Source organism: Ostrea edulis, chromosome 5, assembly GCF_947568905.1.
Source record: "Ostrea edulis chromosome 5, xbOstEdul1.1, whole genome shotgun sequence".
Lineage (NCBI taxonomy): Eukaryota > Metazoa > Mollusca > Bivalvia > Ostreida > Ostreidae > Ostrea > Ostrea edulis.
In genome coordinates this window covers 18,830,755-18,847,883 of record NC_079168.1, presented here as the reverse complement: position 1 = coordinate 18,847,883, position 17,129 = coordinate 18,830,755, and positions in this window count along the sequence as shown.

Genomic DNA, 17,129 nt, shown 5'->3' with positions numbered 1-17,129 from the left:
AATATCGAGTCTCCTCCTTTCAGTCTTCAGACGCATGCGCATAGACAGTAAACAGTGCAGCATGTCGTCCAGAGAGAGAAAGTGTAGTTGATAGATCTAGAATTTTGACAGATTCTGTGAGAAAAGAGGTAAAATTAGAATGAGATAAAACTCATACGTGAAATAAAATTTACCTTGGTATCAGTTTGACCGTTGGAAAACAAAGAGCTCGGAGAAACACATGTAACTCAGTGGCGGATCTAGGATATCCGAAGAGGGGTGTGAAAGTCAAAGATTAGCCAAAGTAATCGGCCATTCTGGTGCAAAATTTGGATTTCCATTCACAATCTGTGGGGTAAAAAGGGAGGGGGATCCTGGCCCCCTAAATCTGCCATTGAGACTAGCTGCGAAGACACCACGTTTAAAAGTAAGTGTTATTTTTATCTGAACACGACACGTGTTAGTTGTAAAAACATCGGTCAGTGGGAACATGGAAGGTTTCTGTTGAAATAATGATTTATAATTACTTATTATAAGGAGCAGGGAATAATCTTATACTTGAAAGGTGAGTGTGGACCCCTTGAAGGGGAATTTAAATAATTTCCTTCAGAACACCTTTGCTGTCATTCAAAACCACGTGATGTAAATAAGCATTCAAAAGTCCGAGTCAGCATGAAGAAACCTTTGAATTCCGAACGATCTTCAAAGCGCATTTGAGAGTAAATTGATGCATCCCAATTGTTCAAAATTGTCAGCATCGATATGAAATTTATCATTTTATCAATACATGGTTTTAAAAACACTTTATTAAAATGTGGAAAATGAGCTGTAGTGTCTCTTTAAATACATGTACTGGTGTTTTTACTGAAATATATAAGGTGGGGGCAATTTTCATTGAATTTGATTTTTGGTGACAAAATGACAGTTAAAGTCTCTTTAAATAAAAGGGAAAAAAGATCAATTAGAAAAATATATTTTCAAAAGATTGAAATGACCAAATTTTAGATATATCGGCGCATTTCAGATTTGAATCAAGCAAGAGAAAAAAGTACTGATTCCGAGCAAAATTGATTGAAATTACTAAAATAATCATACTGTTGCTAATTGTTTGTACTTTTCATTATTTTTAATTCGTAAACCATTTTACATCAAGGGAATGTAGTTTTCTCATTTCAATGTTCTCTAATCCCGTGGGGATCCGGGTTTAAATAGGTCCTCAGTACCCCTTGCTTGTCGTAAGAGGCGACTAAATGGGGCAGTCTTTCGGATGAGACCGCAAAAACCGAGGTCCCGTGTCACAGCAGCTGCAGGTGTGGCACGATAAAGATCCCTCTCTGCTCAATGGCCATAAGCGCCGAGCATAGGCCAAAATTTGAAGCCCTTCACCGGTCTTGGTGACGTCTCCTTATGAGTGAAAAAATCTCGAGAGGGACGTTAAACAATATTCAATCAATCAGTCAATGTTCTCTATGACTACTTTTTACTTTTTTATTATTCTGACAGGGCTTTGTTCAGATTTTCAAATCTGAATATTTCTGAATTTTGACCATTTCATTTCAATTTCTTTTTAAAATATCTCTACGATGTATCTTTTTAATTGGTATGTTTTTTTGAAGATATTTATCCGAAGATTTAAAATTAATTAACAAACAACGTTTTCAATTTTCATAAACAGTGTTTTATTTAGAAATTTAGAATGTCTATCTGGGTAGTTTAGAAGTGTTTTATTAGATATTCATATCACAGCGAAAATTGGACTCTAGAATATATTTGCAAACAAAACACCACACACAAAAATCATATAACATAATTAATCACGGGGGAAAATCATATAAAAGAAAATAATTTATTCTTTCGATGGTGAAATTATACGTTATGAGAGGTGTTTAAACGAACCGTTAAATAACATGTTGGTGTAATGAGCTACCGTAGGGGGATTAAATTCATCCTGGGATTTAACAGTAACTTACATGTACGTTACGGACTGTGTTCCAGTTCCACAGTTGTAAACAGATGACCTTAAGAATTGATTGTATTATCGCTTATATTAATCTTGCATTATCTTTATCGATTATATTAGCCTTAATTATCTATTATAATATAATCTTTATGAGTAAAACTCACAATACTGTTTTTCCAGTACCTGCATCACCCACAGATGATTGGCAGTTGGGGCAGTTTTGTTACCAAAAATGCACACTACTGCAGCTGCGTTTAATACAGCGCAGTAGTGTCAATGATGCTGATCACAGACCCATTTAATATATATATATATATATATATATATATATATATATATCCAAATTGTGTTTTTAAAAAAAAGCCTTTATGACGTCAAACCATTTCAAAACTATTTTAAAATGTAACGCCTGAGGATTATAAAATGAAAGCGCTTGCGTTCAATTTTTAACTTTGTGTACTGTTTATTCTATTTCTTTTAATATATATATATATATACATTTGTAAATTTGTCAAAAGCAGAAAGAACCTGGTATTGTATTTGAATGCTGCTGAGTTTATGTTAGAAATAAAACTCTGAAAACAACGCGAGTCGAGTATAATTAAGACTTTGTTGGTAGAAGTCTGGGTTACAAGACTTTGTTAGTATAAGTCTTCAGGTTAACACTTTGTTGGTAAAAGTCTTAAATAAATAATCCGGTTACAGTAATGCAGCAAAAAATAACGCATTTTGAGGGTGGATCCCCCCTTTGAAAACCAAAATTAATGGTAGAGCGCCCCCCCCCCCTATCAAAAATTCTTGGGTCTATTCATCGACGAAACATTCAACCAAATTATGAATTGATATTATCTACATTATGGGGTGAATCCATACAACAATTTAATTCCTTTTTTAAAAAATACAAATCTGTTTAATTTGTGAAAACCATTCTCATCCAAACCGTATCACAGAATAATCCAAACCGTACCTAGTCGGGTAAACATGGTCATCCAAACATGTTCCGTTTGTTATAAAATCTGCCTTTTAGTTGCAAAATGGCACATTTTATGTGTAGAATACACTTAAATCGTCGCTGAGCCGAAGTTTTTCGTTTCCTTAGTGTCTGTTGCTCGATGAAAAGAACTTTATTTACAAATAAAACTTTCATCCGAATCTTCAAAAATGCGTTCCTCTGTCTCATCAATGATCCTCTTTTTACTGCATTAGGTTAAAAAGTGTAGAAACCAACAAAAAATGTTGTATTTCATTAAAGTATTCAGTGTAAGCAACCTTACTTTCACAGAATTTCGCCATTTTTACATCATCCAAACACGTCACAACCGGCGCGGATATACGACAGTGATAAATCAGGATTTATTTTCGGACTTGCGTTTTCCAGATAAAAAACCAAGACAAAATGGACAATATGCAGTGAATGTTTAGGTGGCCTGGGCGCTTAGACAGCAATCATTTGTTATCGCTTTTGATCTGAATGAGGTTTGCTTGATAAAACGTTATATAAATTGATTGTTATGAAATACAAATGTATATGTTAACATGAGGGGAATAAATAATTTTATGTAACATATTTTGTGAACTGTTTCATTGAATGGCAGCTAGAACCCCAGACATCCTTCAGATTGCCTGTGTCTGTGGTGAGAACCACTTCAATTTTTACACATCCCGCGAGGATCCGGGTTAGAATAGGTCCTCGGTACCTCTTACTTGTCGTTAGAGGCGACTAAATGGAGCAGTCCTTCTCATGAGACCGCAAAAGCCGAAGTCCAGTGTCACAGCAGGTGTGGCATGATAAAGTCAACGGCCATAAGCGCCGAGCATAGGCCTACATTTTGCAGCCCTTCACCGGTAATGGTGACGTCTCCATCCTCGTCGTAACGATGCGTCTCCATAGGAGTGAAAGGCTCTCGAGAGGAACGTTAAACAATATATAATCAAGCAATAAGTCAATTGATATTTACACAAGATCAACCATCCATATTAGTACTTTTGCTTCGACGATTTATGTGGAGTTACAGTACTTGGATTGCTTGATCGAATATTGTTTAACGTCCCTCTCGAGAATCTTTCACTCATATGGAGACGTCACCACTGCCGGTGAAGGACTGCAAATTTAAGCCTATGCTCGGCGCTTATGGCCATTGAGCAGTGAGAGATCTTTATCGTGCCACACCTGCTGTGACATGGGAGCTTGGTTTTTGCGGTCTCATCCGAAGGACCGCCCCATTTAGTCGCCTCTTACGACAAGCAAGGGGTACTAAGGACCTACTCTCTTCCGGATCCCCATGGGATTACAGTACTTGGATTGCCGTGTTATAAAATTACTGCACTTCATGTGCAGATACTTGATATAAGATTCTGGAAGTTCTATTCATATAGAACGGTGTTTGGGTATGTAAATAAGAAACCTGTTTATAATGAATAGAATAGAATTGAACTCTGTAGAGTTCTGTTTTAGTTTAGATAGACTGTGGTAAGAAGCATCCTGTGGGAGTACATTACTGGGGACTGGCCTCTACCAAAATGGTAAATTTAATGATCCCCGGGGTAGGGGTTCTGACTCCAGGGCGGGGCCAAACTTGGTACATTTATATATATAGTGTATATGTGTAAAACATTTAGAAAGTATCTTCTTTAATGCTGTTGAAACTAAATAGATATTTAGAAGGAGTAGACGGTCCTTTACCATAATTGTAAATTTCATGACCCCAGGGGAAAGGGTTTTAGTTAAAGGGTGGGGCCAGAATTGTTATAGTGTTTATTGTATTTATCATTTGAAAGATTTCTTGAAGTTTGCTGACACGATATAAAAACTAAATGCATACTTAGGAAAGCAGAAGAGGGTGTACCAAAATTGTGAATTTCGCAACCCCGGTGTTTTAACTCTAGGACGGGTCTAAATTATTCACATCGCGTTAATGTTACATATATTATGTAAAGTATTTCATCAGTATAGGCACTTGCTGGGGGCATTTAAGTTTTAAGAACATATTTCATTTTAAAATGTTGCTGAACATTAGAATTTACTTTAGATATGCAGAATAGGAACGTTTTTCTAGTCTTCATAGCCCTTTGCGCTAGTGATCAATACTTTGAACTAGTACACAGATGACCACTAAGTTCTGTGGACCTTTTGTTGGCAGTATTAGGGAAAACACTAAACAAAAAACCCATGTATTTACTGTCTTAACATATTGTTAAAGCTGACATGAATTAATAAATACGTACACCTTTCTCATCTTATCCGCCATATTTCTTTCAGGTAGCCTAATTTACTCTACCCGTATATACCCCAAATGTGATTGTCACACCTGAGTGATTTTTCTAGGTGGACTCGACCAGTGCACATCTCCGATAGTAATATATAGGGAATGAGAAACAAATAAAATAACATTTTAAAACATTATGCTTTGCTCAAAATTACAAAATATTGATTGTATACTAATGCAACATTCTGGAAGTTTAGATAAGTTAGACAAAAATGCAAAAAAAAAGAAAAAAGAAGCTTTTCTTGCTTACTTGTAAGTGCATTCAAGTATTTGCATTTTCTAATAAAATAAATGCGGATAAATCATTTGTCAATTACATACTGATAGAATGGAATAGGCAAAGAGCATAAAATATATTATTTATATCAATTCTTGCAAAATAAAGGTGCATGCCATATGCATAATATGCAATGCACAAGGCATAATCGCCAAAAAAGTATCAAATACGGGCGTCTATTCAACAGGTATCGGAGATGTGCACTTACCGAAAATATTAGATTCTCTTTATTCTGATAAATCCACGAAACAAAATGATAAACTCCATTTTTATCTCGTTAGAACTTTACAACACGTTCTCATTCCATTATACAGACTGCGACACACTTCACTCGTGCCAAACAGTGTGTCTTCAATCAGGGGAGATGTCAGAGTCGAAAAATTTTCCTGTATTGAATGCTTGTCTGGTCGAGGTTTTGCAGTTTATAGAAATGGTGAATCTAATATCTGGTTGGGTATATTGCGTGCACAATTCAAAATTTCTCGATGATCATATACAAACTTGGATATACAAATAAGGGAATAATGATCGAAAATATACATCTGTGTGCAAATGCGTGTACTACATTTGCAATCCATAATAAACAGTTCATTACACAAAGACACATATGAAAGGAAATTTATAAACGAAAATATAATTTTGTTGTCTCTTTTGGAACCACATAATTATTTACGGTCTCTGTATGTCCATATTCATTGAGAGAGAGAGAGAGAGAGAGAGAGAGAGAGAGAGAGAGAGAGAGAGAGACCGTCCTACTTCGATTTATAATATATCATTTCACAGAAGGAAAGAAAATTGATCACTTATATAAATGTAGGCTTTCAAGCATTAAAAATTTCCAGCTATTTAAAATTTTGTGATTGACAATATATTGGAAACTTACAGGAGTTGATGCTTATAATTGAATTCATTACAAATTCATAAAAAAAAAAATTAATTTGAACTGTGCATGTAGAAAATACTGACTTTGTATGTTAGAATAACGGGAAAAAAGTAAATTGTAAAAAAAAAAGTGGGGAAAGCAGACCAGCCTTCCTGCCCACCCCAACCCCCTGTTTTCGTGCCTGAAACAACATATCAATTCGTGTTGAAAGAAAGGTGCATATCTACATTTCATTAAATTCCAAAGGAGCTCGAATTTATGTGTTCCCCTATTAATTATTTTGTATGCGAGATTCGTTCCCAAATTTAGAATCATGCTTTCAGTCAGAGCAGAAATGAATTCATGTTGAAGTATATCTAGTTTGAATGCAAATGTTGGGTTCCTTCTTTTAATTTCATCAGACTCATTAGAAACCCCTCTCCCAAACTATGCAGCTTTGTTTTTATTGATATCTAAATCGGTATAAATGAATCCGGATATAAATTATATAACGTTTTTTCGTGATCATATAGATATTGATACTGATAATGAAAAAAAGAAAATGTTTATACTCTTGCCTTCTGCATATCCTACTAATGCATTACAGTATATTGACATTGTATGATATCAAATAAAAGCTCAACACGAATTTTACTGATTTATGCATACTAACATCTTATCGAATACATTTGAATTTGAAATTTCTACGTACAGCGGTATGGCCATTGCGCCAGATCTACGAAATGAAAATATTTATGAATAAATTACACTCAAGCCTCAAAGTAATCATTATGGCATGTTACAGAAACGTTAAAACACACAAATGCTATAGTCCTGTAATGTATGCATGCGATTTTTCTGAATACATGTATTTATGTATTCATGAATGAAGTTCCTACACTTGAAAATATCTTGGTCTTTATGCATTTTGTTTTGTGATTTTGGTTTACCATTCCTTACACTGTGTAAATGAAGGAAAACTTGGTAAAGGATGCAATTCTACATGCACCATACAATTAGTATACATGCATGTGTTGCAAAACAAAATGTACATGTAATAACCAGACATGTATCGTCATTTTTCATGGGGGAGGGGGGTACAACAGGGGAAAAAATGGAAAATTGGATTCTTCAAAATTTCTTGCCATTCAAAATAATAATTAAAAAAGATGAACGAAAACAGCAATAAAATAAAACAATTCACCCAAACAAACCAAGATGTTTTGTCCGATGTTCAAAGTCCTAATGTGGGGTGAAGGGTTAAAGAGTCTTTTACTTTGACTACCTCTATAATTTCCCCCCCCCCCTACACTTCATTTTCTTCAGTCGTTGGGGGTCGGATGGGGTGGTTAGAGTCCTCTACTATGAGTGCCTCATATCTTCATTTTCTTAATTGGTGGTGGTGTATGTCTTCTACTATTATATCAGAACTTTCAAGCTGGGGTAAGTGGGGGAGGGGTTGTCACTCAATGTATCTTTTATTTGCATTACAAACTAACAAAAAATGGATATTGTTATTAAAGGTGGGTGACAGACACTCTTGTCCTCTCCCCCTTGATGTTTGATAACGACGCATAATATGATAAACTCGATTATTACATTTTGCATTAGTACAATTTGCGTCGAGTTCGACGCAGAATGTAATAACGCAAAATGGCATAGATATATAAGATCTATTGAGCGCCAAATTAGCATAAAATGAATTGAAAATGACATTATTTAAAAATATGTTTAATTTTTAATTAATGCGTGCTTTAATTAAATGAATCAAATAAATCTGTATTATCAATTAATGAGAGCAATATTGAGTTACTAGTACTGTTCTCTTTTTATTGAATTAACGATATCATTTGTCTTAATAAGAGCACGATTATTACAAGATCATCGGTTCTCTTTCTCTCTCGTCATTATCTCTCTCGTTGTTATCTCTCTCTCTCTCTCTCTCTCTCTCTCTCTCTCTCTCTCTCTCATCCCATACACTCGTACAGTGTTGTATATGCAAATTTATGTACCTAAATGATTTCCTGATTTATAAATCTGCAATACTTTGACCAATAAATCATAAGGATTCATGCACAATACAGGGTAAATATTATACTCTGATACTTCCCCTGATTGAAGATAGCTGATCGGCACGGGCTAAGTGTGTCGCAGTCTGTACAATGGACAATGTTGTTTACTGTTGGAATGCAAATGGAGTTTATCGTTTTGTTTCATGGATTATGCAAATAAAGGGAGTTTTACTACTACTTAGAGTATTTTCTACAAGTGTACACGTACATCTGCGGTCCTTTACAGATATTACGAGTAGGCCCAGGTAAATAGTCGTCCGCATTCGATGCGTTTTCATGGCGAGCATACATGCCATTTTTATAAGTACAGTAGTATTTATGTCTTTGCCTTTTACTTGAAGTAATTGTGAATGGTATAGATTGTATACTCTTTGCTTATTCCATTTTATCAATAGATAAAAGATGAAATATGTCTCCGCATTTTTGTATAGTTTTGACATATTTACTGCAAATGTACGCACGTTCACGTAAAGTAAAGGCATTCTATATATATTTTTCCAAATATATATATTTAGAATGATTTACTACTGTATGATATGTTTATTATAATTTTGAGCACTGCGTGGTGTTCCAAAACGTGATTTCATTTCTTGATGTCCTATAAATTAGTATCGGAGATGTACGTGTTACCTGTCGAAGCTACCCGCACAGGTAAATCGAAGACACTGATGTGAAGTGAAGCGTAGCAAAGCTCGTCCCCTTATATACCATGCGAACCCCGATACATATAACAATAGAAATTCCAACTAATATGGCGGATTAGCAGAGAAATATGGCGGACATATAGAATTATACTATATTTATTAATTCATGTCAGCTTTAAGGACCACAAATGCTTGGCTAGCTATTTGTAATTTTTCTCCCATTCGTTGAATGTATGTAAATGGAAAGGTACTTTTAATACTATGATACTATTACTTTCATAACGAGAGCAGTTTTAACTGTTGAATGCAAGTTAACATCACCGCATAATAACAATTTTGTATCAATATTGACCAAGTCAAGCGTGAAAAGGCGATTAAAAGGATTATTTCTAGCTCTAGAGTAATTATTACAAGCGAAAAAGAGATGATATGCATCTTCATTAATATGTCCACATGTACAAAACGGAGAATTTGTAATATTTCATTTATGAAGATCATAATTAAATATACAGTTGTGTCTTAGCTTTTTATGAATAATGTTTATATATCGTTTTCCAAATGAGTAATACGATGGTGGTCTTGTGATGTGTGTTATTATATTTTTGCGGAATGAATTGATTGTGATGGCTTCTCTGGCTTCTACATTTAACACATTCCACTGTTTTACAGAGTCGGGTCTGCATTTTGGAATATAAAATTGATGATTATAAAGGGATATATTTTCATGTTTATGTAGAATACTTTCATTTAAATAGTCGGGGGCGCTACCATTGAAAATTTTAAACATGGTAGTCATTTTTGCAATATAACGTCTACTTTGTAAAGTTTGCCAGCCTGTTTTTGAATAAAGGGATTCTCTAGATGCAAAACAGTAACAATTCTAGCTGCACATAAGTGTACTTGTACAAATGTTGATATAAGTTATGTGACAATTCGTTATTGATAAAGGTGTTACTTATTCGTTTGAATTTTCCTTTGACTTTCGTCGTCCCTTTTCCGGGTAATTGGCCATGCCAAAGTCACGTGATTCGGCACCGTGATAGTGTTAGGTGTGGAATTAGGAGAGGGAGTACCATTTTTAATATGGGCGAAGGGCGATAACTCTAATTTTCTTCTTCCCGTCCGGCCCGAGAATTACAGGTTAGGCCTATTCTCGGCGCTTACGGCCTTTGGGCACGGTGGAAGGATCTTTGTCGTACCAACCTGCTGTGACACGGGAACTTGGTTTTTGCGCCCACAGGGGCTTGTATTCCGGATTGTGGGAAATAAAAAAAATTGATAAAATTATGAATCCTCTTGAAAATCCCCTTTGTTCAAAGTCGTTTTGATAAAGATGCCGACACGTTTCGGCAATTAATACGTCGTTTGAATTACACCCCTGTGCAAGTAATATCATATCAAGTCGTCATCTTGGAAAAAATACCCCCACTCAGTTCAACACCCGTTTCTGTACTCTAAACTAACAATTTATTGGATTATCGTGGCAAAATTCGCTGCAGCGCTGATTTTTCTAAATGATGATTTACCTGTTGCCGGTTGACACGCGTTCCATCAAAGGAAAACACACACGATTTCAACTATTTTGAGGACCATCTCGTCAAATCGGTCTTTAAAAAACCCCAATCCAATAAATAGGTAGTTTAGGGTACAGAATCGGGTGTTGAACTGAGTGGGGGTATTTTTTCCAAGATGGCGACTTTCGTCTCTTGTATCGATACTACATGCAGGGGAGGTGATTTAAACGATGTAGTAATCGACGAAACGTGTAGGCATCTTTATCAAAACGACTTCAAAGGGGGTTTTCAAGAGGATTCATAATTTTATTTTATTTTCATTTTCCACAATCCGGAAGACAAGCCCCTGTGCTTACGACAAGTAAAGGGTACAAAGAACCTATTCTAACCCCGACCCCCAAGGAACCTGTTGTCAGGTAATCATTTGATATAACACTTGTGTGACATTTCCATTGTGTTGGATATAATTTGAGATTCATTTCATATGTGCCTTGTCATAATAATTTAGATTATGTATTTATGAAGATGACTTGGTTCGGCCTAACATATGGGTCATGCATGTTCTCGCCAGTTGTATTTTTCTTTTTTTATCAACTCAAATATAAATTCAGCATTTAACCTCAAATTCCATTGAATATCATGTCATTCAATTATAAGTATTTGTTTCGTTATTGTATATACACTTTTATGGATGAATTTTGGAATTACAGCATATAGTCTTATAAATGTCATATCGTTATGTCATGCGGTTCTAAAATTACCGTAGTTCCTCCACTAAACATAAATTTTGTAAATTTTGCAGAGTCTTGTAGTAACTAAAGTGTATCTAATTTCACTCTGACTCTCTCCTTTCTTAGGTCAAGTGACAACTGTAACACTTGTGATTCAATATTCTTTTAATATTACTTATAATATTTGTATAATTAAGATGGAGAAATACAGTATAAAACTGCACCCCCTCCCCCCTCTAAATAATGTCGAACGTTAATTTCTGAAATCTACTTTAAAATTTTCGTCACATTTAGTACATAAATACACGCATGGTCATTGGTACAGTGTACATGCAAGTCGTACTTCACGCCTTGTTGTGCAGCTAAGCGCAATCAGATTTGATACATTATAAATACTTTTAACAACCGCGGTTGTCTTTCTTTGAATAATGTACAATCGTGGAGTTGCTATCAAAGTTTGGAACCTCACTGCTTTGGGTTTGATGTGGCTAGTTGATGTTATTTGAGGATCACTCGAATAGATGAAATACCGGAAATTTTGATCGTAACGTTGGACTTTGGACTAGCGGCATTAAACTAGCGCGAGCAATGTAGAATACATGTATCATAATACATTTGTATCATGATACAGGACTAAAGCCTTATTCGTCTGCTGATCTTTTCTAGACGGTAAACTTTAAATCATATATCCTGCGTGTAAATATGTAATATACTTCAATGCTGTATTCAGTAAGATGATTTTGAACAGTGTAATGTGATACTGCAAGTACATGTCGTTGCATTCTACACATTTCCTTCACTTTACACTTGTAAGCTGTCTTGGTTACTGGGAGTACAAGATCAACAGTCTGGTACAATAAATTTATTACCAGACTGTTAACAGGCACTGTCCCTTGGTGCTCCCTGTAATCAGGTCAACATATTGTGTTTTATTCTTTCATATAATGCTATTATTCTCTTTTATATAAGTATTCACACGACACTATCATTATCTGCTATCCCAGAAACTGATGTGTGAAGCAGTTGGGTTATTTTATTTATCATGTTGTTAATTTAAACCTTGTCTGTAATCAGTATTTCATATATAATTATAGATATGTGCAGTGCAGAAGTGTGAACTCTGTCAGTATTACCGGTAGTACTTCTAAATGATTGTTATTTATTTTCATTGTTATAATTAATTGCCTCTTAACATGTACATGCCCCCCGAGGGCCCTTGATTGGTGAATAAACTATATATATAGATCGGTGGAAAGTATCAATCTAGAGAATATTTTGTATTTCATAAACAAAATTCAACAATTTTTAATTCTATAGGGTAGTAGCTTGTGCTTATTTTTTTTTTTAAAAACCAACAGGTGTAGCAATGTAACATTAATTTCTTTTTAAAAGGCACATTGCAGTTAATTTCTCTTTCCATGCGTCTCTCCCAAGCAGGTCGAGTGAACGTTGAAACAGACATGTTCTCTTTGAAACAAAATGCCTGATTTCTCCATTATACCACATGAACATCACACTTCCATAAATCCACATCAAATAGCAATATACATCACTGATAAAGCTGATATTTTGTGACCGATGAAATGAGCAATCGAGTTTCACCATGTGACTCATCTCGCGTCAATTCGCTGTAAAAATAGAGTTCCGAGTGGACCGCTTATGAATGTAATTTGATTGTTACAGCAACAGCCGTATCATAATCTCTATCAAACATAATGAATAATTTATTCATAATTAAAAATGTTTTTGAAGTGGAAGATAATCTCTCGTGTGGCAAGCTTGTGCCGGGATACTGAGGGAATCGGAGGGAGGGAGAGAAAAATGGAGTAAAGGATTTAGACAGTGGCTTAGGATCCGATAACGGCAATCCATTTCAGATGTGGCACCGATAAACAATGGAATGAATTTATTTAAGTCAACTTGACTTTGGGGCTGTGGGTTTATTTATTTTCACGAAGGGGTTGAGAAGATAGATGGTCCTTTACACCCGATGCTGGTCGTTAATTTGAAACAAAACACACTTCTTTACACGATACAGACCAGTAATTGACGGGAATTTGTCGATGAACTACACTTAAATGTCAAACATTTCAATACGAAATACATCCTCGTTATCTCACCAATTTGTCTAGAGCAAATAAACAGATAATACTGCACACTGTACCACGGAGCTCTGGCTTGTTTCCTTTCCAACGGCTCGAGGTCCTGTAAAGAACATACAAGAATCACGCTATTTGGAGTACGACTTGTGGTCACAATAAGTTCGTCGGTTCAAAGGAAAGATCTAAGAGACTGATTATTTCTATTACAGACGACAGAGAATTTGGATATGATGCATGTATCTAGATATCAACATATTTGTTGTGCTTTCAAGACGTAAACTAATTAAGGTGGTGGACACCCAGACGTCACATAGATTTGTTACCGTTTTACAAACAATGTCTTAACGTTAAACACACACAGGATCCGGCAAGAGGCGCTTGTCCACTTGTGTTTGAACATTCTTACGAGGTTAAACAAATTGAACAATGAGTATATATATTTCTTGTACAAGAAAAACAACTGAAATGAATAGAAAAATGAATAGTTATGTGTAATAAATGTAAATATTTAAACGAAATCATTGTAACATGTCCTTATCGATGTAATGTATTTCTTGATATAAACATTTTGCCGTTATAATACATTTTTATACAGAAACATTTTAGATTACAAAATATATATCTAAGGAATATTTGACTACGTTGTTTGTATTGGGGTGGGGTGGGGGGTTAATTCTTAATAAGCTGATTACACAAAGTCCAATATGCCAACATAACGCAACTAACCTAGACATATATCGTGCTGGTCAAGAGAAATATAAACTATGGTCATTGTTTGCACACTGTGATTTTGTACTCTCGTATTAAACAGTAGGACTACATTCAAAATCATAATATTCATTTAAGTCAAAACTCCCATACAAAAAAAAATTAACTCACGCTATATAGGAATTCTATTCTCAATCATCGGAGCTACAACATTCAAAAAATATTATCGACAACAAAAATAGTAAGATCTATCATATTTCGGCATACAAACCTCATGACCATAAACTGAGAACAGACTTTTAAAAGTCTAAATTTCGAATCCAACGAACTTGAAATAATTTTTATAAACAAAATTTTCAATTCATGTTTGTATTCAATTTTTTTTAATAAGCCAGCAGATTTTTAAAACATCTGTGCTAAATAGGTAATCAAAATTTTGATTTAAGTCTATTCTCAGTTTATGGGCTTGAGGCCTGAATATGATATGATATGATAACATATCTAGTAAGTAGCTGTATCAGATATATGATAATTTTTTATTTATTCATTTATTTTTTAAATACAAATATGCATTCTGATTGATTCCATTTGTTTCTTGCTTGACCATGATTAATAACCCAAAATGATACTATAACACGATTAATTGCTGTTATATGTTGTCGGGTAAGTCATTCCATAATTTGACAGTTGAAGGAATATTATTTATATTACTTGTGGCAATCTTTATTGTATTTCATATCACAAAACTGTGTCTAGGCTGATATTGATGTGCTGAGTGATTGCATTATTATTTATCGAACGAAAACATCTGACTTAAAGTTAATCAATTTCGATTTTTGACGGCGGTAACTAATTTTGTATTTACATGTTGTATGGTAGTACATGCTGTAAAGAGAAACTAACAAGGTGGTCATTTCTCATGGACGCAAACCAAACCGAATCTTCAACAGAATCTTCATATAGAAATAAACATGGATGGAGAGGCGACGGACTTAATGACGTGTATTAATGAATTTTACAATGAGACAAGTGGTGTTAAATAAATTAGTGGACATCTGCTAATGTAGAATTCTGAGGGTTAACCTTTATCCAATATTAATTTCTACGGACTTGGTCAGTGCGGGGATGAGCGGAGGGCAGTTTTCAGGAATTTGACAAGAACAATTGAGAATTCGTAATGAGACTGGCGAATCATTTATTGGAAATCGCTTTCGACCACTACAAGAAATGATGGAGAAACTACGATTCCTCCATAATCAGCAGGATTTTATAGGGGGGATAATCTATAGAATGTCATCTATTTTTTTTCTTAAAATAGAATAAACAAGCAAACTTTATTTTCATGAACTAATCTTATTTTACAACATTTGCTAAGGTTTCCCATTTCTGTAGTAATGCCTTTTTCTAATTGTATAAAAATGCATTAGTTTCCTTTATATTTCAATTCATTGGAATTGTAAATTAAGAATACATTAACAGAACACTTTTCAACATGATCAACAATGTCGTAGTATTCCATGATTAAATGACGCACTGTGTCCCCGAGATGTGACAGGAGACGGATATAGGGGGCGTTTTTACACCATTAATGAAAACGAGGCGCAAACAAGATTTGGTTTACCCGCCACCTCATATTTCATACAAAAGACAGAATAAATTATTGAATGCAAAATCAATTTTACGACAAGTGAAAAGAGTGTCTTCATCATCATGCTAGCAGATCGAGCTAAATTGAAGCTAACTTGATCTAATTATTTCTCTGAACTTCCCGTTAACATTGCTAATCAAGATTCAGCGTCTGTTTAATGAGGAGGTCTCTCTCTCGTCCTAAATCATTGCTATTCAAATTATCAATGAACTATAGATTCTGTTTATTCAATTCCGTACAAGTTAAACTACTAAAATACCTGGCCCATTTCTTTAATAACTGCCATGTTTCATTTTCAATAACGAAGTTGTTCATACTTTTCACTTTCGCATATTGTTGCTCTGGTAAACTGTTATTGGAACATACCCAGGGACAATTTTGCAAATCATAATAACTGTTGTAATAATTTTATACATACATGTACACTGTGCTCAAAATGCAGCTCTCGTGTTGAGCACAGGGGGAAGGGGGGGGGGGGCATGAAATATATGTACATATACACGTAGGCCTACAGTTTGTATGTAAACAATGGTTGAAGTAACTCACGTTTGTTAAGAAATGAAATTCGCCGAAACTACCTTGTAAATAATGATGATTAAATTGCAAATTAACGTTCATCTATTTTGTTAGAATTTGAACTTATGAACTCCATTCTCCATAGAGTGAAAACCAAAACAATTTATAAATTACTTGTTTGCTGCAAATTTTAAGTAACTCGATGCAAGGTAGTAAATGGAAAATTTACATGGCATATAAAATTATTTCATTTTACCGACCCTTTGAATATCTTGCCCTGTACTGCAACGTCGCACCAAAACCATTTCATAATCAAACACACAATACATAGTGTATTTCGAAACATTTTCTCCTGATAATGTCACGAATAAACATTTTCTCTGAACTGTTGGTTGTATAAATATGGGAGAGGTAGCACATTTTATTCCAAATGCCTTGCTTTGCGTGATTACATCTTTTGTTCTCAATTGAAATATTTTCCAATCAAAGTTATCAAGAGAAATCGGTGATATGATCAGCAATCCATGATTACGACGTAAATTAATGCACAGTCTTGGAGGTAAAATTACCCAATGCTTTTGAATCTATCATGTGATTTTTACACAAGGGAACAAAACTTCCTTACGGCGGCATTTAGGGCGTCAACAGCTCTACAGCGCAATTACCGGCATTACAATCCATAGACTATATGTTGAACAGGAAGTGCAGGCCTCAAGTCTAAATTTCGAACCCAACTAACTTTTGAAATGATTTTCATAAACAAGTAAAATTTTCAGTATACGTTCGCAAATTGATTTTTTAAAAACCAGCAGTTTAAACAAAAACCATAAAAAAACATCTGGGCTATAGA